Genomic DNA, 24,025 nt, shown 5'->3' with positions numbered 1-24,025 from the left:
TTATAAGGGGGGAATGAAGAAAGATGTGAAGACGGGGGTTTGAATTTAATCCTTTCTGTAGGGGGTTTAGACTTCTAAGTCACAAGCTGGGGTTTATGGCAGGAAAGGGGGTTAACTGATAAGGAGTGCAGATGCAAGCTAGGAACCCCCCTGGGTGTAATCTTAAACTGACCATTTGTCCAGAACATCGTAAACTGGCCAAATACCATGAACCCCCCTCTTTACCATCAGACCGAGTGACGTCAGAAACGGAGAAGAAGACACTATATAACCCAAAAGTTTGTAACAGTACGGTGAACAATACTTCGGTTTTGTTGTTTCTTGCGGGAAACAAGACTTCGGCTTTATTGTTCCTTGCATGCAATAAACTCATCTGTTTTACTTCATCTCGGGATCAAGAACCTTATTCGTTCTGTTACAACAATGGGTATACAGAGGTTAACTGATCCATAGAGTGGAGCGATGAAGTTTTGTCAAGGGATTTTAGGTGATATTTTGATATTGTGAGCTTTGGAGGTAAAAAACTACTGCATAGACTTTGAGAAGCATGTGTTTCTGATGAGCAGCTTGCCAGCTAGATGTTTTTGCCGACTGGATGTCGGTGTAGAGTTTAGCTTCATCCATATCGCATTGTGCTGCACACACTCATACAGCGGATATAGAAAGTCACCACCCCGTTTCAAAACGTTCACCTTTTGTTGCTGTAAAGCCCCAAAAGAAGACAAATAAAATCAGCCTTTTTCCAGTTTTATTCACAAATTTCCAGTTTTATTCACAAATTGTACCTTGCAACATCCAAGTAAAAAAAGAAAGCAAAACAAAAAAATAAAAATAAAAAAGTAGAATAACTGGGTTAGGCCAAAAAGTTCAATTTTGGTCCATTTGGCCACGTAATCTTTAAGTTGCTTAATGGCAAAACATAAACAAGACTTGATGTGGCTTTTTTCTTGCCACCCTCCCATACAGGCCAGATTTGTGGAGAGCTTGTGATATTGTTGCCACATGCACACAATGATCAGTCTTTGCCATAAAGTCCTGTAGCTCCTTCAAAGTTGCCATCAGCCTCTTGGTAGCCTCTCTGATCAGTCTCCTTCTTACTTGGTCATCCAGTTTGGAGGGATGGCCTGATTTAGGCAAGGTCTTGGTGGTGTCATATGCCTTCCACTTCATAATAATGGTCTTAACTGTGCTCCATGGGATACTTAAAGCCTTTTAAATGTTCTTATACCCATCTCCTGACTTTTGCCTTTCCACAACTTTATCTCAAAGCTCTTTTGAGAGCACCTTTCCACTCATAGTGGATTCCTTGTTTTGAAATGCACTTCCAAGCAGTGAAATCATCTATAAAAAGCTGCTTTTATTCTGAACTAATCAAAATCACCACAATTGATCGCAGGTGGGAGCCAATTAGCTTGTTGTGTGACCTGTAAGGTGATTGGTTATACCTAAGCAAGTTTACACATGCAATTGTAAGGGGTGGGGAGTTCACTTATCCAAATAAGTTATTTTACTGTTGTAATATTAATTATTTTTCAGAATGTTTTAGAATTTTATTTTAATTTGGCTAATGTGGATTACTATGTGTTAATAAAAAAGGGAACAAGCCTAATTTAATTTGTTTTTATTTTCAGAGTGTCATACAACAAAAGGTACACATTTTCAAAGGGGGTGGTAACTTTCTATACCCACTGTAGATAAGATAATCTTCTTGATTTTATTGTTATCTCTATTATAACAGTAATCTGCCAATTGTGAATAAGGAACATGAAAAATAAAAATGTCAAATAATACTCAAAAAGGAGCAATTCAACAAACAAAAAGAAATAATAAACCATTGTGTGAATTTAATAATTTTATCAACCTAGATGATAAATGCTATTGCGTTTTACTCAAACACCATGTATTTCAATCTAGTTCTTGATCAAACTATGTGTATTTATACATTGCCAGAAAGCTCTTAATTCTTGGCAAAGGCTGAGGCTATCAAAACAGCTTTGGTCAGGTCACAGAGACAAGCACACAGAGACATAGAGACAATTTAGACACACCTATTAACCTAGTCAGCACAGCTTTGGAAGGTGAGAGGCAGATTACCATAGAGGAGCTACAGCAACATTTTTTTGACACACAAACTGTACAACAACTACCATGTCACCATGCTACCCATAATATATATATATATGATACTGTACATACTGTATTAGATATTAACCATATTTAATATACAAATCCATTATTTGCCAAAATTAATAATAAAAAGAATGAGAACTATTTTGTACTGAGATTGATTTAAAAATAAGCTAAAAAGCTAAACTGCTTTTAAGAAATAGAAATAGTGATTCAATTTGGATTTAGGGATTAAACATATATTTATAATTTCTGGACATGTTTTTTGGCCCCAGAGAAAACATCTTATTGCATGTTGTGTAATGACAAAGATTTAATCGAAATGGAACAGAAGCATGAAAAAGACATTTCAGCTAAATAAAACACGAAGATTGTCCCTTACTACTTGGGGAGCTGATGAAATATAAGATCAAGAAGAGTGTAATGATAAATCAGTGAGAAATTCTGAGGTATTGTCCAAATGTTTTTTTTCCATTAGGTCTCTTGTCCTTCCATGCCTACAGTCTAATCCTTGATAAGTATTTCTGCATAACTAAGGTAATGTAGCAAGGCTTTTGAGTTGTCAGAAAGTGGACAATAAATTGCACAACTGTACTGTAAAATTAGAACTCTGAAAAAATAATTACTTGCTTTCTGCTTGCTCATGCTCTGTAAGGACTTCTGAACTGTACAAAGCTGGTAGATACCATACATATCAGTCCACTCTATTATTTTTCCAGGTTATTTTATTCATATTTCTGCAAAAAAAGAAATGCTGATTAACATAAGCAAACCAAGACAGAACATAACAGTTGCCTAACTGCTTTCAAAATTTTAAAGTAAAAGCCAACTACACTACCAGTCAATTACAAATGACTATTTAAGCTTGGAAGATTAGAAAAGATCACCAACAGCCCCTGCAATTTTTCCTAACACAAAGAAATTAAATCAGTAAAATGTACACCAAAATGCTCAAACCACGCCAAATCAAAAGTTACACACACAGTATGGTTTATCTCAAATTCTAAGTTAAAGGGGGGCTTAATCTTTTGGCATCCCAAAGCATTCAAACAGAAGAAAAAGCAAAAAAAAAAACAGGTTCTTGTACAAAAAAGATGACTGAAGTACCTTCTGAATATCCCTTTCAATTAACCTTAATGTCATTCTTTGGGAAAGAAAGCTGGAGAAGAAAATCCCGTGGATATTGTTTGAAAAAATACTCTCTTCAATGGTAATACTGCTTGTGCTAATCTTCATTCTCGCCTTTATCCCCTCTCCACTCATCTTTTCCCTTTGATTTCTAAGCTGGGAGACCCAGGCCTAACCTTGTCAGCTCCAGTTCACAGGCACACACTAGGATGATGGGCCTCTGATCTGGCAAATTGATCGACTGTAAGGGAAAGTTTAACTGAGGAAGGCTCTCGCTGACAAGTAATAAAGCCCCATTCTTTAAAGTTTCCACCGGAGACCCATATGTGGGCAGAATTAATGAAATGCCTGTAGAGCTAGAAAGCATAAAAGCATGTTTATGAATGCCTTGAAACCAAGAGAAGAAAAAGCACTAATGTCCGCAAACTACGCGCCACACATGAATCAATAAAGAATAATTAGGAGCAGAGCCCAACCTACTCTCACGACAAATGTATTTTATTATGAGGTTATGTTACTGGGTGCTAATTAGAACTGATTGCTCTAATTAGACCTATGCCAATAAAATTAAACTGTCATTAGGACTACTAAATGGTCTGTTCATGGTTTATAATATTATTGATGTATAGGCTGTCAAGATGTTTACAGGCCACTATGTTCATATCTATTGCTCATGCAGTAAGACAGTAAATATGTTTTATTCTTGTTTTGTGATTAGCCATTGAATAGTCCCTTCCAAACAGGACATAAGATAGTGGATTTTGACAGAGAAAGAATAGAGAGGGGACAAGAAGTGATAAAAGCATAGTGACAAATGGTTACATTTTTTTTCAAGTAAGTTTGTCATTATACGTATGATGCCACGTAAAACAGTTGGAATGGAAAGTTGTACATCGAAAATAGAAATATTAAACCCATATTTTTTCTTTATATGCATCTCTCCAGATTGTTTATTTTATTTCTCTTTAAATTAAATTATGCCATGTTTTATGGCTTATAGACAGAATTAATTTGTCTGCTGAGTACCCAGTACATAAGGGATTTCATGCCCTGGCTGGGAAAGGCTCACAGCCTGCAGTTGCCAGTGGAAATTGCAGCATCTTCATGAGCGTTCACCCTCCAGTTCTGTGAAACGAAAATCGGGCCTTTCAAACTTCCAACCAGTTGTCTATTGGGCAGCCAATCTTCCAATCAAGCTGCCAATTAATGATCATATTAAAGGCTTGATTCTCCTCTAGACCTGAGCTCTGACATTTGAGCTTCTGTTAGCCATCTGGCAATCAGCTCTACGAGAAACATGTGCATGTACAAAACCAAAAGCCTAGATTCACCAGCATACTGTAGGTCCAGCGAAGACCCCGATTACTGATTCCCAGGAAACTCTCAACTTGAAAACTCCACCGCCTGATTCCCTGAGTGGCTCTGATCTTGATAGCTCCACCACCTGATTCCCAGGGCGGCTCTCATCTTGATAGCTTCACCACCTGATGCCCCGGGTGGCTCTTGCCTTGATAACTTGACTGCCTGATTCACCGGGTGCCTCTCGTCTTGATAACTCGAATGTCTGATTCCCCAGGCTGTGCAAAATCCATCAGCTCACCTTATTGTTCTCACCAGTCAGCCTTGCCTGCCCTCTGTTTTCCTGCCCCCTCGGCTGTCCCGAATTCACATGGAAAACAATGAAGCCCTGCTCTTGGGTTTCAGGCAGACAGCCCGCCTGCATAGGAGCAGCCATGGTTGTCACACAGAAAGTCTTATTTTTTTGCAGATGTCTGTAGACAAGTTAAACCAACTTAAAATTAATTATCTTGAATCTTGAGTTCATCAAGATGTATCCTGAACAACCCTATTTTCTTTGCATCAATGAGCATAACACCCTGTTTAAACATCCAGCTGTGATAAACAGCTAAACCAAAAGTTCAGCAATACAGCACTGCTCAAGAGGGAAATTAGCAGACTTAAAATGTCTAGTGATAATGACTGGTAAAGCTGTTAAGGGCCAAATGTAGAAAAAGTCCTAAGTTTGAGAAGATAAAGAAATAGATCTGAAAGAGTAGGTGCGATGCTTGTTCTTGATAAAAGATTTTCCTCATAAAGCCTAAAGAGTAATGATTGTCCATTGGTTTGACTGAAATTTGTCAGAGCATGCAAAAAATAGTTCTCTCTTTCCCATTCTGTTTAATAACATCTGGAAAGTCCCTGTTGGCAAGTCCTAATGTTATACAGTACATGAGTTCCACCCATCTATCCATTTTTAACCGCTTTATTCAGTTCAGGGTCATAGGGGAGCTGTAGCCTATCCAGGCACAAGACTTATAATATTAAAATAATGATGAGATTTGACAAATATCTTAAGTCTTCTTTTAAATAATATCATTAAGTCTAAAGTCAACATTAAAGCCTGAGATGGAGTACCAAATTTGAATTGTTGTATTTTTTAAATGTTATTATTTTAACATCAATATTTTAAGAAGAGTAATACATTGAACTGCTGTAACCGAAGAGCTGTGCTAAATATGTAAAGGTCAAAGTGTAAAAAACAAAGTGAAAATAGAACGATGCTGAATTTCCTACTTTTTTAAGCTATTCGCCTCTAAGCAGAAATGACACAAAATAAGTCTCAGCATGCAGTATAGTTTCTAAACGGCTCTCCAACACTGGACTTTTGCTTTGTTGATACCCAAAGCTATGACTTTTTAAAAGGGCTGTAATGCACCTGACATTCACGTCTTATGTTTGTTTCCCATGAAATCAAACACATGGGTCAAAAGTCATAAGCTTGCAGAGGCATGGGACACTAACAAGGGTTCTATGTTCAATATCTTAACCAACTGCAAGATCAAAGATGTCACCATTACTGTGGTTTATAAAAGAGCTCTCAGGATGCTGTAAAGTGAGACCAGCACTTACAGTTACTGTATATAGTGCTTTTCTGGACACTCCTCTCAAAGCGCTTTATAGTTAGAGGGGACTCCCTTCCACCTCCTCCAATGTGTAGCACCCACCTGGATGATTTGATGCCATAGTGCTCAAGTACGCTCACCACACATCAGCTATCATTGGGGAGGAGAACAGAGTGATGAAGCCAGTTCATAAACGAGGGTTATTAGTAGGCTGTGATTGGTTAAGGCCAATGGGAAATTTTGGCCAGGACACCAGGGTTACACCCCTACTCTTTACGAGAAACACCCTCGGATTTTTAATGACCACAGAGAGTCAGGATCTCGGCTTTACGTCTCATCTGAAGGACGGGCCTTTTTTACAGTATAGTGTCCGCATCACTATACTGGGGCATTAGGACCCACACAGACCACAGGATGAGCATCCCCTACTGGCCCCACTAAAACCTCTTCCAGCAGCAACCCTAGTGTTTTCCAGGTCTCCTATCCAGCTCGCACCTGCTTAGCGTCAGTGGGCTGCCAGTTGTACTGTAAGTTGCAGGATGATGACAAAAACAGTTGAGGAGTGTTGTGATGGGTCTGCACCAAACATACTCGTGGTCCGTGGGCACTCGTGGTCCGTTGGTCTGTCGTAGAAAGACTTACAGTACAGTAAACGTCTTTACTGTGCCCGTTGTAGATATTGAATTTTACCACTGAAGGGAAATCTTAGTACCTGAGCATAAAAAGAATAGGAGCATACTGTAATGCGTGTGAAGGCCATAAACGATATTCATTTTGGAACATAAACATACAGTACTGTATATGGCTGGTCTTGGTACTTTAAAGTAAAAAATACACACCAGTATTCCATTTCTCCCTAAACATTTTAAGCATCGGAGTCTTTAACTAAAGAGATACCGGAGTCAACAAGCATACTTTTAGAATTTGATTAATAGGGAATATAATATGGAATCGCGTATCTAAAGAATTTAATAACGATATGATTATATTCGTGTACTGCAACAGGGCTGTGTAGGGCTGTTTCGCCTCCCTCTTCATACGACTTCCCTTGTAGCCTACTGGTGTACGTGCCCGACTACCAACTCATGGGTTGTGTGTTCAAATCCAGCTGGTGCTGGACTTTTCTTTTAACAAACATTTCTTCGAAAAAATACAATAGCGATATTATGGACAATCAATTGACTTTTATATTTCAAAATATCACAACATGATCGATTCTAAATCATTTTTGATAACAATGAATAGTCACCTTCTTCCCTTCTGACAACGGTCCCTGCTTCTGCTTCCTGCTTCTATTGTGTGTGTGTAATAGAGTACATTTTTATAGACAAATGGAGGCTGGACAGTATGCGTTACAATATAAACATTTATATTGATTTAAATCGTGTTTTGATTTAAATCGCAAACGCGTGTTTAATTATATGTGTTTTTTAATCATAATCAGGCTAATGCAACATAAATTGATACAGTATCTTTGTCTTCTAAGTATCTTAATAAACTTTCAGCATAGCTTTCTACCCGTTTAGATTTATATTTCTTGGGATTTTGGGATCAAACGTGGAAGGATTAGATTGTAATAGTTTTTATTTTTCAAATATGTTTTAGAAAAGTGTAATCTATACCTGCCCAGACTGTACGCCTTCCTATACCCCGCCTTTCATTCCCGTCCTGCTCTTCCCCACGCACCCCAGCCGGGCGCTCTTCGGCCTCTGCCCGGGACGAATGTATATTTTGATATTTACACCTGGCGCGGCACCGAGGGAGCGTCTGCATTTATAACTTAGTTTTTAAAATTAGTCAAGCAATATGAAGCATCTCCTTTTACTTTTAAGTCCCTTAAATACATTGAGCACAGCTTTCTCACCACTTAAGATTGCTTTTTGATACCATCCTTACACAAAGCAGAAACTTTCCGATGACATACAGTACAAGTGGAAAGATTACAGATTTTAAACGTCTTTAATTTTGTTACGTTATACGTTTTAGAAACGTTTCATCTAAACAAACACCACAAAACTATTCTCGATTGTATTTCTGACTGTTATGTTACACCTACAGTAGTTCACTGCTTTAAATACATCGAATTAAGAAAGTTAGGTGTAGCACTTTAGATCTTTTTTTCATATCACCTTTAAAAGTGGCATCTCAAAGCAATACAGTAGATGGAAAAACAGTTAAAAGGGACCAAAGTAAATACCAGACAAACGCAAACGCGTTTTTAATAAAATGCTTTTATTCATTCAGCAGAGAGTGAGAGGGACATCCAGCAGAGAGAGACACACACACCGGTTTCCATTGACAAAAGTAATTGTTTTTTTTTCAATTCCTCTTGTCTAACAGGAATGTTTTGTTTGTGGACAGACTGTTAGACTAGAGGAAAAGAGCGCCTCCTTCTAAGTAAGGGTTGAGAATCTCCTATTCACCATGCTACTAATGGTTTCCCGGAGATTGCAAGGCAAGGCACTTTTGCCTCTGGACCCATCGAAATTTACAGACGTGGTCCACCCCCAGTAAATTTCAAAAGTCACAAGATTTCGAAACACGAGGGCGGCGTAGCGGTCAGCTCTTGCTTTCCCGTCTATGCCGATGCACTGCAAGTACAACCCCCCCTCCATCTCTTGAGTGATGGATAACAGTTGGATATCTGTCCACAAACTGTCTTTCTCAGACTTACATTCCCGAATGTCCCCCGCCCCGGTCAACAATCCTAGGAAGAACACAAAACAGCCTGTTAATAAAATTGTTACAATTTTGTTCGGTCAGTTCTTCCTCCCAGAATTTATAGATCGCATCGATCAGTTCCTGCTTTGTGACGGGCTTAGCAGTTTTCCGAACGTTGTCTTTCAACGAATGCCAAACCATCTCTATCGGATTTAGATCTGGGGATTCGGCTGGAGTTTTCACCCAGTTCACTCCTTCTGCTATAAGCCTCGCCCTTGCTGCTGTGTGTTTCGGATCGTTGTCTTGAAAGAGACGGTGCCTTGATCCAAACTGCTCCCTGATATATGGGGCAGCATGCTGTGTGACCACGACTTCCTCGAAGAATACACGGTCCATAATTCCTTCGAAAATAAGAAGTGGTCCGGGGCCTCTTCTAGATATACCGCCCCAAGACGTGAACTTTCAGTGGATGTTTGGGCTTTGGCTTGTCCACATATCTCCCCTTTTTGCAAAATGCCATTGTTGAAAACTGTTCCAGAGCCACTGTTGTTTCGTCGGTGAAAAGTACATCATGAAATGCCTCCCCCTGTTCAATCCATTGGAGCGCTTGCTTGAGTCTTTCCTCTTTGTTTTTTAGCCTTATCATGGGGCATGTGTTGGTTTTTCTGTATCTCCATCCAAGCCTCCTGCGTACTCTTCTTATCGATGTAGGGCTAATGGTCACACCGAGATCAGCCCATAGCCGTCTTTGGACTTGCATCACTCATCATTTTCATCAGTCAGTTTGTCGATAGTTCGCACAATAGGACTTGAAAAAAAAGAGATCAACAGTTAGTTTTAAAAATGATGTGCGTAGTTGTATTTACATGCAAGAAAGGTATTTTTAGAAATTTATTAACCTTTGAATCATCCTCGGTTTAGATTCTCTTTGCCTCCTCTCCCCTTTATAATGCCGTCTCACTGTGCTTTCAGAAACGAAGATGTCCATCGAAGCCAACTGCTGTACAATGTCCCGTGTTGACTTCCCGTTTCTTTTCATCTTCATTATTTGGTGTGAGAGAGTCTTCGTGATTTTGGTCATTGTCCGTCTCCTTACCAAAGCGATACAGTGGTGCAGCTTGAATTCTGTACCTATATACTGTATGGTATGGTACAGATAAAACTTACACCATACCGATGAGCTAATACCAGGGAAAGACACTCCTATTTTATTTAAAACACAATACGCCAGGAAATGTGTCTGATGCATTAGCAAGTTAAAACAATTGGGTCGAAAACCTGGGCGTAACACCATTTCCTTTTTCTGATCACTCGCTTTCTGGATACACATCTCACCTGTCCTGTTCTTTGTTTTCCTGGTTTGCTGATTATGCCTGCTGCGGTCCACTCCTACCCTCACACCTAAAGAATACTATCTTAAATTTCTTGGCGCAGTTCATTAACCCTTGTATGTGCTGTCCGCGCCCAAAATGCAATTTAAAAAAAGTCAAAAACCGCGCTCAAAATGCAATTTAGAGCTTTCTGGCAAGAGGAGACACCCAAATCAATGTAACATGCCACATTTTGTGCATGAACAGGGTTATACTGCCTATTCCCTTCGATACCCGATTAAAAAAAAATAAAAAATGTTTTGAATCCCCGGCGGAACCGGGCATCCATATGAATCAAGTAACAGGTTTATTCCATGCTGAAAAAAAGAAGAAAGAAAACACATTCCATAAGAATTGACTGAGTCTCTGCCCCGGGTTATTTGGGTTTTTAGACAGAGGGTAAAAAACTCTCTCTCTGGCTTGACCTCCCCCTCCATGGGTATTGTCTGTTTTTTTTTTTGTTAACAAGGCTCGCCAGCTAATGTGAATCGAAACCTGTCTTTCTAGCTTTTAAAGTCGTGCGATGTGTAAACCACAATTCAAATAGAGAAAAAAGACCTGACTGACAAGATTTAAGATGCGGCTGTCAATGTTGGATTAAAAAAAACACATTGCCCGACGTTTGTTGCATTGCTTGAAAAATAACTTTATTTCGAGAGACTGGATAAGTAATTCAAGTGTTTTTTTTAACTTCCTGAAAAAAAACTAATAATTTAACTATATGTGCAAACGTTTTATGATATGTCGCTGTTGTGAATGTCTGTGGACATGTGCTGGCTGGACAGGAGGCTCCACTGTACACAGAGAGGGGCGGGAGGAGGGGACAAGCCGATACATACTGTACTCTTAGAGTTTGATTAATAGGGAATATAATACAAAAATATAGTACTAAAAATAAGATACACTCTACAGACATTCACAACGGCTTCTGTCAGAAGATAGGACACAGCGGCTCATTCACCCGCTGAATGGAAAAGGGGCACTTTAATGTTCTGTATGGCTAATACTAAAGCCAATACTAATATTCAATACTTTAATATTCTTTTCTGTATGTTTAACAATAGTGAGTACTGGCCTAATTCGTCCCTGCTCCCGTTGTTAGGTGTTAATGTGTTGTTAAGTGTGAATTTGTACCTGTTTCCCTGAGGTGTGGCTTTTTTCTGGAAAACCATTACTCTGGTCTTGTCCAGATTGACTGTCGGCGCCCAGGTCTGACAGTGCTGCTCCAGCAGTGCCAGGTTCTGGCGCAGCCTCTGTTCTGTGGGCCACAGCGGGACCAGGTCGTCTGCAAAGAGCAGGAACTCGATTTCCATAATTAATGCAGATCAGTAAATCAAGGGACAAAGCAACTATTGGAAGACAATGAACATTCTAGCCGTACATGTGAATATAGCATAAATACACCAAGGGATTGGGTGAGCTCCCATCACAAAAAAAACTGCGAACCTGCACTACAGCGACCACAGTACAGTATGGAGACCAAGACCTGTTACGGGAAGAGACGGGGTGCTTCTGCCGCCCCAGCTTCCAAAGAGCGAAGGGTAAGCAAATACAGCAGACTTCATCTGAAATACGCGATTACAGCGCATATTACAAGGTATTATTGCCGTTTTGAATTTTAAATTCAATTATAATTATTTCTTCGTAGCCTGTTCCTCAAGAAAACACTGCACGGGCGAAACGATCTTCGAAATCTACCACCAGGACAGTAAAAAAGAAAGCAGTAAGACGGAAAAAAAGAAAAGTTGATTTTGACGTCTGTTCCACGACTGATGAATACTACTGTGTGACTTTATTTCTTACATGAATTATGTTATTTTGCCACAGGCCGTGGGTCTCTGCTCTCGGCCACTGGCCAGGGTGCCAACCTGTAGAAGCAGCACCTGTGTGGAGACATTTCGGCAGCAGCGGGAGCAGTACGATGCATTACTGGGGAGGATTGGGAGGCTAGAGACACTCCTGAAAATGCAGAGGAAGGAGACAGTATGTTCCAGCAGTCAAACAGTTGAGCAGCTGTCTCCCGAAAAGTGCCTCTCCCCGCTGCGCAGGTTGCAATGCCTGGTGGAAGCTCTGCCCCCACAGAGCACACACCGCCTCAGGACACTCCATCCCGGCCTCTCAGCTCACCACCGCGCAGGAATTTGTTGATGCTGTCCCTGCCATCTATCTCCCCCCAGGAAGCACAGCGGAATTCACAGACGCCAGTGGGACGAATAATTCTCCCAGATGTCCAACTGCTACCCATCACTCAGGAGATGGAGGGGGGGTTGTATTTGCAGTGCATCGGCGTAGACGGGAAAGCAAGAGCCGACCGCTACGCCGCCCTCGTGTTTCGACATCTTGTGACTTTTGAAATTTACTGGGGGTGGACCACGTCTGTAAATTTCGATGGGTCCAGAGGCAAAAGTGCCTTGCCTTGCAATCTCCGGGAAATCATTAGTAGCATGGTGAATCGGAGATTCTCAACCCTTACTGCGTGCGACTGGAAAAGAATTCGTGATCGGATCAACGAAATGCTTCGTAGAAGGTGGCGATCTTTTCCTCTAGTCTAACAGTCTGTCCACAAACAAAACATTCTTGTTAGACAAGAGGAATTGAAAAAAAACTATTTTGTCAATGGAAACCGGTGTGTGTGTCTCTCTCTGCTGGATGTCCCTCTCACTCTCTGCTGAATGAATAAAAGCATTTTATTAAAAACGCGTTTGCGTTTGTCTGGTATTTACTTTGGTCCCTTTTAATACGCTGGGCAAACGTTCCAAGGTCAAATTCTTCCAGCACGGGGGTACCTTTAAAGCGGAGACGACGGCACCGAAATTTTTTGGCGCGCCTTCTCTTTAAAGCCCTGGCCAAATATGAAGACAGTACGTACAGTTATAATTCAAACAGAATTAAAAACTACACATCCCAGTAACCATGGTGGTGCTTGTGATCATTGCGTTTAACCAACGAAAAAGGGCGAAAAATCAGTCAAATGACTTTGGGGCAGAGTTTCGAAAGCTTAACCTATCAGCAACAAAGCGAAATTTACACGATAGGCTACCTCAAACTGTCAGTTACACGACTGTGTATGTCGCCTAAGCCACTCCTATTTGGCATTTTAGTTATGGAGGCGAGAAGACGCCCCCCCCCCTCTCTGGGTGCCTGATTTGCCGCCATCTTTAACCGCTTCGTGTCCAAATCGCAGTAGCTACGCGTACGAAATAAAGTTCATCCCAGCTACAAAACATATATATTTTTGTGGTAAGAGGGAGCAAAACATCAGTATTTACTGCTATTAATTAGTGTACGATTTATAGTTGAAATCTGAGCCTAAATATAAAGTTAAAATCTCGACAAAGCAATGTAGGAAATACAGAGAAAATAAATCCTTTCTGACATCTAAAATCAGTTTCGATCAAGGTCTCTAAAACGAACAAGAAAAAGAGGATTTTCGGAGGGCAATTACGCTGTATTTATATAGAATAAGTGATTTATGAGCAATCTAATTTCTTGTTCGTTTAAAACAGTGAAATGTCAGCTGCAAAAGATCGCACCAGAAACAGCACTCTCTCTGCCTGTCATAGACGTTCAGGAAAGGCTGAATGAAGTCATGGTGATCAATAATAACAGTTGTAGGACAAGAAACAAAAGATAGTGAAAACTTAAGATTTTTAAGGCTAAAACTCAAATTCATTCTACAAATTAAGGGAAATTAGAATTCAGGACGTTAAAGTGCTAGAGGTGTAAAAAAATACAAAAATGCACATGAGCAAAAAGTTTTAGAAATGGAGCAAACAGAATAAAAGCCATGCCTATAGTGCAGAAGAGGGATGCAGGAACACTTGCTTAGATATACAAAAAAATCACAAAAAGGTGTATGTTACAAAAGAACATGTAAACATGTACATCAATTTCCCTTCGCGATCAATAGTCTTATCTATAAACATGAAACAGAGTGAGGAATCAGAAATTAGCATGCATAAAAAACAGCAATTCTGTCAGTGAGCCCTAAATGAATTAATAGCAACTATGGTTTCATGGAGGGCTTCTCAGATAGTTGGGCATTTAAGTAAACTGCCAGGTGAAAGGACTTGTAAACATATTTTGTTAAAGCAAGTCAGTTTTTTCCGCAACACATAAAAGACATTTTTCCAAGAAAGTTTAGCCTTTGTCACTAATGAAACCACTAAATAAAGACATAAATATAGAAATCTTAAGATTTGTTTTATTTAATGTTGGTAGCAGGATGAACTGTCAGGTTGAGCTAAGTGTATATTTTGTCGCAGAGTTGCTATAAGATGTTAACAGTGAAAAGGGTATTTAGAAATGAGTTATTTCAAGATGAAAATTTTCAGAATAATTTGCAAATCTAGCAGGATAGAGAAAGCACAGAAAACTGGCAGTTAGATTGATCAGATTAGTATGAAAAGTCATTTAGCAAAGGGAATGAGAAGAGTGACAAACTAGTATACTTTAGATCTTTTTTTCTGAACCAGGGAAAATCTGATCATGTTTCCCTATAACAATAATAAAAAACTTTATTTTATATATTACCATTAAAGGTGGCATCTCAAAGCAATACAGTAGATGTAAAAACAGATAAAAGGACCACAGATTACAAAGTAAATACATATAAGAAAGACAAGCAGTTAGAGGTGCTACCAAAATTAGAAAATGAAGCAGATACAGACACTAAGTCTTCTGAAAAGAAAGGTTCTGAGGTTAGATTTAAATGCACTCAGGGTACGTGACTGATATCACTGGGAATACAAATTGAGAGCTCTGGGGTGCAGCTAGAGAAGACCCTGTCACCCACAGAATGTAGATGTTCTTGAGGACAGCTAGAAGACCAGAGTCAGACGGACAAAGGTGGGGGAGTAGACAGATAATAAGCCATATACTGTAGGTACAGAATGAGGATGAGGAATTTGAAGTTGACTCGAAACCTGATAGGTAACCAGTGCAAGGACTTGAAAACAGGTGTAATGCATCCCTGATAGGATTCTCGCTGTCATATTCTGAACATATTGAAGATTGCTCAGTGTGGATTTAATTTCCCCAGTGAACAGGATGTGCATTTATTAATTCTAGGAAAAAAAGCCTTTCTTAATTTCTCTAGTTCTTAGTTTCTCTAGTTCCCTTTAAAATAAACTATTATCCCACAATGCAGAGTATTAAATGGCCAGTATTTACACATGATATTTGTGATTTAAAGAAATTAACACAAGCAGCTTTTGGGGATTTAAGTGTTGGCTGAGTTATTGCAGGATAAAAGACTAGAGATGTTGGTAAGAAGAAGATAATTTTGGGAAAGCTAAGGAATACACTGATAACAAGAACACTTCCTAATGGGGTTAGGCATACTTTTGATGAAGATGATGAAGTTAACAGACTGTATGTTTACATAGATACTGAAATGAGGATTGTATTTTAGATTTTGTGCAGTTACTAGTATTGAACTGTGTGTTGGATGCACATGAATTGAAGGAATGGGCAAACATAGCTGATGCGGATCCACAGAGCCAGCATATTAAGATGTTTATAATTAGAGGTAATTTGTTTAAATAACTAGGTATGGATACTGATGTGCAAGAGAGGTGAAAAGGCCAGCACTATAAAATATTTTATTCTCAGTGAGATGCTGCCATTTCATAGTGGGTTTCTAACACTGTGTATAGTTCCATCTATTTCTAATCTCTTTATCCAGTACAGAGGATTTGGAGCCTATCCCAGTAAGCAACGGACACAAGGCAGAATACACCCTGGACATAGCGCCAGTCCATCACAGGACAGACAGACACAAACACACACACACCAGGGCCAGTTTTCCCATAAACCAATTAACTTACCAGTATGTTTTGGAGTGCGAGAGGGAGTCATATCACACATATGGAGAAAAACCATGTAACCCAGAGAGAACATGCAAACCCCACACACACAGGATGGCAGGAATTGAATCTAGGACCCCAGTGCTCCAAGATAGCAATGCTAACCACTTTGCCACCATTATAAATGGATGGATATCTTAGTTATCTTTCTAGTTCACAGGTTTGCATGCATAATTTAATTTTGAAAGGCGCTGAGACATCAGGTACTACTGTTGTATTTATGAAAAAGAAACAAAACAAAAAGCATACTAACAACTGTGCCATCCTACTCTTTAGTTAATACAATTTATTATTTATAAACAGTTAACATTGTTAGCAAAATATTTTGAATAATATTTAACCCTATTTCTTCTTTAGTTTTGTATTTAACTTATTATATGATAGTCAGATTTAATGTATATTTGAACAATGAAAATATATTTTTACAAGATGGGGAAAGTGCAACAACTTATTACAGTGCTAAATTTAATATTGATTGCTAATAGTTTATGCTAACACCTAACTTTCTTAATTAGGTGTAATTAAAACAGTGAACTAAGTGTAACATACCATTCAGAAATACAATCGAGAATAGTTTTGTGGTGTTTGTATGGATGAAACGTTTCTAAAATGTATAACGTAACAAAATTAAAGACGATTACATTCTGTAATCTTTCCACTTGTACTGTATGTCATCGGAAAGTTTCTGCTTTGTGTAAGGATGGTATCAAAAAGCAATCTTAAGTGGTGAGAAAGCTGTGCTCAATGTATTTAAGGGACTTAAAAGTAAAAGGAGATGCTTCATATTGCTTGACTAATTTTAAAAACTAAGTTATAAATGCAGACGCTCCCTCGGTGCCGCGCCGGGTGTCATTAGACAGAACAAGAAGTTTCTGCTTTGTCTAAGGATGGTATCAAAAAGTAGTCTAGGTGGTGAGAAAGCTGTGCTTAATGATAATTAAGTGACTTAAAAGTAAAAAGAGATACTTCATATTGCTTGATTAATTTTAAAAACTAAGTTATAAATGCAGACGCGATCGCTGCCATAAGCGCTCCAGGCAGTAGAACGTTCGTTCTGTACTGCTGAGCTCCGCGCCTCCTCCCTCTCTCGGTGCCGCGCCCCTCTCTGACGGAGCGCAGTGGGCGGTACGCTATTTTCAGAGCCTCTGATTGGGAAAAAAAGACCTGCTGATGAGTTTCACACAACAGGAAGAGAAAAGAATGGGATTTTTTCTCTTCGAAACGTGTGTTGTCTTTATGAAATTCGTGTATTTTAAACGTTTAATTAAGAAGTAAAAACCTTACAGCGTACACAGAGATTCTGAGCTGATCACGAGGAAGAAAAATCACCCATTTTTCGCGCATAAAAAGTGGTTTTTAACTCTCGAAACCCATTTTTATAGGTTTTAAAGTCGTGCAATGTCTAAGTTAAGCAGGAACATATCATTATATCTCATTTTTTATTTCTTTTTAAAAAATTTTAAAAATCGTTTGCCCAGCCTACTTTTAACTGTTTTTCGATCTACTGTATTGCTTTGAGATGCCACTTTTAAAGGTGATATGTAAAATAAAGTTTTTTGTTATTGTTATAGAGAAACATGATCAGATTTTCCCTGGTTCAGAAAAAAAGGTCTAAAGTGCTACACCTAACTTTCTTAATTCGATGTATTTAAAGCAGTGAACTACTGTAGGTGTAACATTCAGAAATACAATCGAGAATAGTTTTGTGGTGTTTGTTCAGATGAAACGTTCCTAAAACGTATAACGTAACAAAATTAAAGACGTTTAAAATCTGTAATCTTTCCACTTGTACTGTATGTCATCGGAAAGTTTCTGCTTTGTGTAAGGATGGTATCAAAAAGCAATCTTAAGTGGTGAGAAAGCTGTGCTCAATGTATTTAAGGGACTTAAAAGTAAAAGGAGATGCTTCATATTGCTTGACTAATTTTAAAAACTAAGTTATAAATGCAGACGCTCCCTCGGTGCCGCGCCGGGTGTAAATATCAAAATATACATTCGTCCCGGGCAGAGGCCGAAGAGCGCCCGGCTGGGGTGCGCGGGGAAGAGCAGGACAGGAATGAAAGGCGGGGTATAGGAAGGCGTACAGTCTGGGCAGGTATAGATTACACTTTTCTAAAACGTATTTGAAAAATAAAAACGATTACAATCTCATCCTTCCACGTTTGATCCCAAAATCCCAAGAAATATAAATCTAAACGGGTAGAAAGCTATGCTGAAAGTTTATTAAGATACTTAGAAGACAAAGATACTGTATCAATTTATGTTGCATTAGCCTGATTATGATTAAAAAACACATATAATTAAACACGCGTTTGCGATTTAAATCAAAACACAACTTAAATCAATATAAATGTTTATATTGTAAAGCATACTGTCCACTGTTCTCTATTAAAATTTACTCTATTGCTCACACACACACAATAGAAGCAGGAAGCAGAAGCAGGGACCATTGTCAGAAGGGAAGAAGGTGACTATTCATTGTTATCAAAAATGACTTAGAATCGATCATGTTGTGATATTTTGAAATATAAAAGTCAATTGATTGTCCATAATATCGCTATTCTATTTTTTCAAAGAAATGTTTGTTAAAAGAAAAGTCCAGCACCAGCTAGATTTGAACACACAACCCATGAGTTGATAGTCAGGCACATAGACCAGTAGGCTACAAGGGAAGTCGCATGAAGTGGGAGGCGAAACAGCCCTACACAGCCCTGTTGCAGTACACGAATATAATCATATCATTATTAAATTCTTTAGATACGCGATTCCATATTATATTAGCAGAAAAGTTTAAAACTACCACTTTTTCACACGCTATTTCACATGCTAGTTAAATACTTCGATGCTTAAAATCGTTAGGGAGAAATGGAATACCGGTGTGTATTTTTCCTTTAAAGTACCGATTCCTGGAATCTGACTGGCTGACACCCTTCTGAAGTGGTTCCATAAAATCTGGTATATGGAAAAGAAAGCGTTGATACATACAAGTATCTTTTAATACAGTCTTTGCTGTGCTCTTGAGGATCCTTGTGATATTTTGAGCTCTAGTTGAATGATAAGTGTCGCATTTTAAATCATTTTCGTAGTTAGAAATTATGAAACGCCCTGTTAAAAGCAAGGGAGTTTTTATGCCAGTTGAAGTAAAACAAAATGCCTGACAAAGTATGGCTTGGACAGATTCCAAGTGCTTGTACAAATGTGCTAAAGAAATTATACTTTGAGTATACAGCTTGTCCAAAGTCATTCATTATTAATACTATTAGTAATATCTTCGGTAAAGGCTTTGATGCATAAATATTTCTGATAAAGGTAGGTTGTGTACTTTTTTCCAACTGAGCAATCTTGCTTTCATAAAATATACCAACATTTTAATGACTGATGATTAACATGCCGTAATACACAGTTCAAAATTAAAAGCTCAAATGCTGTCCATGAGAGGTTAAGCTCCCCCTGGCGGTTTTACAAGGATAGTTTCCGGAATGACGTCAAATGATGCGATTAACTGCGTGATACTGCGTGACACCGCGTGATACCGCGACACGCCCACCGGGGTATGCCGCGAAATACCCCACCCATTTTGAATGGCTGCATCTGTACCACTTCTCATTTAGACCAAAAATTTCCAATTAAGTCTTGTCATCTGGTCATACAGTCTAGTTTTATGATGTGTTATTTGATATTGTTGACTGATGCACATTTTATCCCATCTGAGCCAATGAACTCTAATTGTTTCGAAGCTGCCGTTGGCCACAACAACAGTGGCATCCCTCAACAGTTATAACCTTGCCCAGGTGGTCATTTTGGAGGGACGGTCTGATCTGTCTTGTTGGTAGATTTTATTTCTTGACAACTCGGTAAACTGTGCTCACAGGGCTATTCAGAAATGTCAAACTATTTGGCTTGTAATTCACCACCTGACCAATTTCCACTGAGACTGGTGTAGTTCATCACAACAACTCTTTTCACACAATGAAGCCACTTGACTACTGTATTTGCATGGCTCATTAAGGCAATTTTCTGCACTTAAGTAATAACCTAAATTAATAGTTTTGAAAAGGGCTTGAATATATTTTTTCTTTCTTATCATTTTAATTCTTTTTGTTTTGAAGTGTGTGGATGTTGGTGTATCTATATATAAAACATTACACTTCAAGGTGTTACTTCAAAATGTCATAACTGAAAGCTTTAAAGCAACAATATATTAAAACTGTGTGATTTGTTGGAATAGTTACAACATGCTGTATACTGTATGTATTTTTAGTGGTACTCTTGGGATTGGAACTGAAACATGCAAGATACAATGTTACTTGTTAAGCAAATGTTACGGCTACTTTATGAATAGGATCTACATGTCTAAATAGGAAAACTGTCTGGAGGTCTGATTTTAATGGTTTACACTAAAATTTTACGACGTTTTTAGGAAAATTCTAATTAAATTTCTTGCTGAAACAGTGGCAGGATGTTATGGAAAGCAGCTAGAAGAATGTTTCAGAAGGCACAAAGTCTGTTGAATAATATATCATGGGGCTATAAAGTTTTTCTGTCAGAAGTAGAGACAAGCTTGCAGCATTCATCTAGTTGAAGAATTATAGAACTTCTCATAGAATGAGGTGACATAATTGGCAAATGATTATTTCAACACAGTGCCAGAGTGTAGTGATCCAGGTTTGAATCACCTACTTACTTGTACAGACTTTTACACTCTAAGCAAGATTGAGCAAGATAGAAGGTTTAGACCAAAAACACTTATTGAAAATAAAAACAAATCTGAAACATTTCGTCTTTCCTATAGAGAGGAAGAGGTCACAAATTGTTGTTGACATACGTGGGAAGAGGTTGGGTTGCATTTATAACACACAAAATGTAAATTGCTTGATGTCCTGCCACAAGATGGTCACAATTCAATCAATGTCAGGATTCTGGAAGCAAAAACATTCTGCAAGGAATGAAGTATTTGACAGGCAATTTGCTGTGCAGGGAAAGAAATTGTCTGCTGCTGAAGATGAGAGAAAAAAATACATCTTTACATTTAATAAAGGGTTTGTTTTTTAATTGACTTGCATGGTTTCCTTGCACATGCTTTGGATTGCTACAGGTGATTATACTGTAGGTCTGAAGCAAACAACAGATCTCAGCTGAACAGGGCAATGCAATGTAATCTAAGCAATAGAATCTATTTGAAATTGATTTACCCTTGATCCTTAAAGTGCAAGTAATATCAGGTATATCTTTAACAATTGTAACTTTCATGTTAAAGAATTATGTCATAAAAAGGTTCTGTATATATTAATCTTGAGAATATTTGAAAACCGTGAGAAAAATTTGACGCCAAGCTTCTATTTCCAGAAACGGAAACTCATTAAAAAATGTACCTTTATGATTATAATGATTACTGTTACTTACTTCATTTTATGTGTAATTTACTCAAAGGCTTAACAACCATTTTCTAAAAGTTAAAATAACTTTGTTATTAATGTATGGTAGTTTAGATGAGAAGAAGACAGGCTTGTAATTTAGCCTATTTTACACTATTAAAACTATTACAAAGAAAGGTTTTGAAATTAGAATTAGAAAAAAAAACAAATATTATGTTACCAATACTTAACAAACTAACTGAGGGTAATGCAGATATTTATTTTCAAAAAATGCAATAAAAATGCTTTTGGCATGAAATATAATACATAGCCTTTAAAAAAATAATATTATTTCAGTCACAAACTGATCAAAAACATAATATCTACACAAACATTCTTGCCCTTACACAACTGTTAAACTTTTTTTTTCCTACTGAAAGAGATTGTGAATATCCTTTAATTACTCATAATGATAAATGAATTGTGTTGAGTGGGGAAATGGCTCAATAATTAAGACTAAAATTATTCCCTGACTTCAAAAGAATTGCACTAGATGTACCTCACTTTTCCATCTTAAGATAAAATTTCTTAATTTGATATTTTGTACAATTATCATGTGACAGCAGCCATATTAATGATCATTATGAAATAACTGGTTTGAACAATGAACATTAAATGGCATGAACATTTAAATACAGAAGAAAATATTGGTTTGTTTTTAAAAATAAAAATAAAACATACAATGTCAATATAGCAATAGACTGCTATATCAATAATCAATATAGCACTGACTGCACAGAATAGGCTTTATGAACTTTTTCTGTTTGTCATATGCTCAGATATTATCAGCTATAGTATTGTCAGCTTTCATACAGCAGACCCTCCTCTGCTTATTAATCTAGCAGAAAGGAATCATTCAACAGAAAACAATGCTGCTTAGACAGCTTATTAATATTCACAACGTAAAAAAAAACAGAAGCCATTTGTATTTTCTGTCGTGTGAATATTAAGTCTTTTATTTCCCATTATATACCAAATGAAGCATTGTACTCAACTGGTAATTATCATCAAGGCATAATCAATAATAAACCTCTTCCAGCTTGTGAGTAATTAATTGCCACAATGATTTCCTAATGCCAGCACCTTGATTCATAATACCCTCCACTGCTACCACCTTTTCGTCTGCCAAAAAATAAGACAATATCACAAAGACAGGCAGGTCAAAATTACCATTTGAAATACACACTTATAAAAGCATTGCAAATACATTATTAGAAAAGCAGCTGTAAAATAATAAGGAGGCAAAAGTGCATATATACAGTACATGTGACATTGTATACAGTAAGCTAATGAGTAAGATCAAGTAGGTAACAATGTCAGCACGCATAGTCTGCAAAGGAACAAGTAAAGGTCTAATTCAAGGTGAAAAGAAAAGAGACAAATTTTTTTGCCTGAGGAGGTTCTTCAGGACACCTGAAAAATAAAAAATGAAGAACGTTCCAAAGCCAAATCATTGTCTCTCCTTGCTCTTCTTCATGGAATAAACCTTTAATTCTCCTAAGACAAAAGCTGTTTTTGCTTTTGCCTTTCTTATTAAATTTAAATGGCTAATGATAAATTTGGACTTTATTTGTTAATATACCTGTGCATTCAATGCCCATTGCAAGAGCTTGAAGAGTTGAGTCAGTTTCTTTCAACTTTTGCTTGTAGGCCAATTTAGACACCATTCCCATTTGGGGCAAAGCACTGTATATAGGCATATACAGAGGCAGCCATTCAAAGTGCATGCCACAGACATGTACCGCGGGCATTTCGTTACGTTTTAACATGTCACCAACGTGATTGGTTGGCCAAAATGACCGACAGGGGCTCTCGTGGTGCATTGGTCGGTCATGGAAAGATTTAATCATTTACTGTAATGTCTTTACTGTGCATGTTTTAGTATTGAATATTTCTATGGAATTTTACCACTGAAAGGAAATTGTAGTAGCTGCGCATAAAAAGAATAGGAGCATAGCACATCTAAAGGTCATAAACTATATTAATTTAGGAACATAAACATATTAATTAAACTATAGAAAAAATACACACCAGTATTCCATTTCTCCCTAAACATTTTAAGCATCAAAGTTTTACATGTGGTTATTTCGGAAACGTTTTTACGTGCTCCTTGCTCCTTCTGACCATATCACTACGCGTTTAAAAGCATACTTTTAGAATTTGATTAATAGGGAATATAATATGGAATCGCGTATCTAAAGAAATAACAATGTAGCGGCAGTGCTTGTTAATAAGACAGAATTAAGTGTTGCTGTGCTTTCCTAAATGAGGCCCCATCTCTCTCTTCATCTCGGTGGTGCAGCCACAGAGAAGCTATTCATGCAGGCTGATTTAAAGATGTTTACTTTTGATAAGGGACAGCTCCCAAATGGGGATGCACTTAGCTAAGCCTGGCTATAATGATCAATGGTCTTCCATTGGCGCCTATCTGCCTAGGGAGTGCCAGATGGACATCTGGACTGCATTCCTAAGTCTCAGGAGTAAGTGACTCATATCTCACCTTGATCAACCAATCAGGGACTGGTAGGGCCGAGTAACCCACGTGGGTCTCTGAT

This window comes from Lepisosteus platostomus, chromosome 2 (assembly GCF_059453375.1).
Source record: "Lepisosteus platostomus isolate fLepPlt1 chromosome 2, fLepPlt1.hap1, whole genome shotgun sequence".
Lineage (NCBI taxonomy): Eukaryota > Metazoa > Chordata > Actinopteri > Semionotiformes > Lepisosteidae > Lepisosteus > Lepisosteus platostomus.
The sequence above is the reverse complement of the archived record's forward strand: the minus strand, read 5'-3'. Positions refer to the sequence as shown.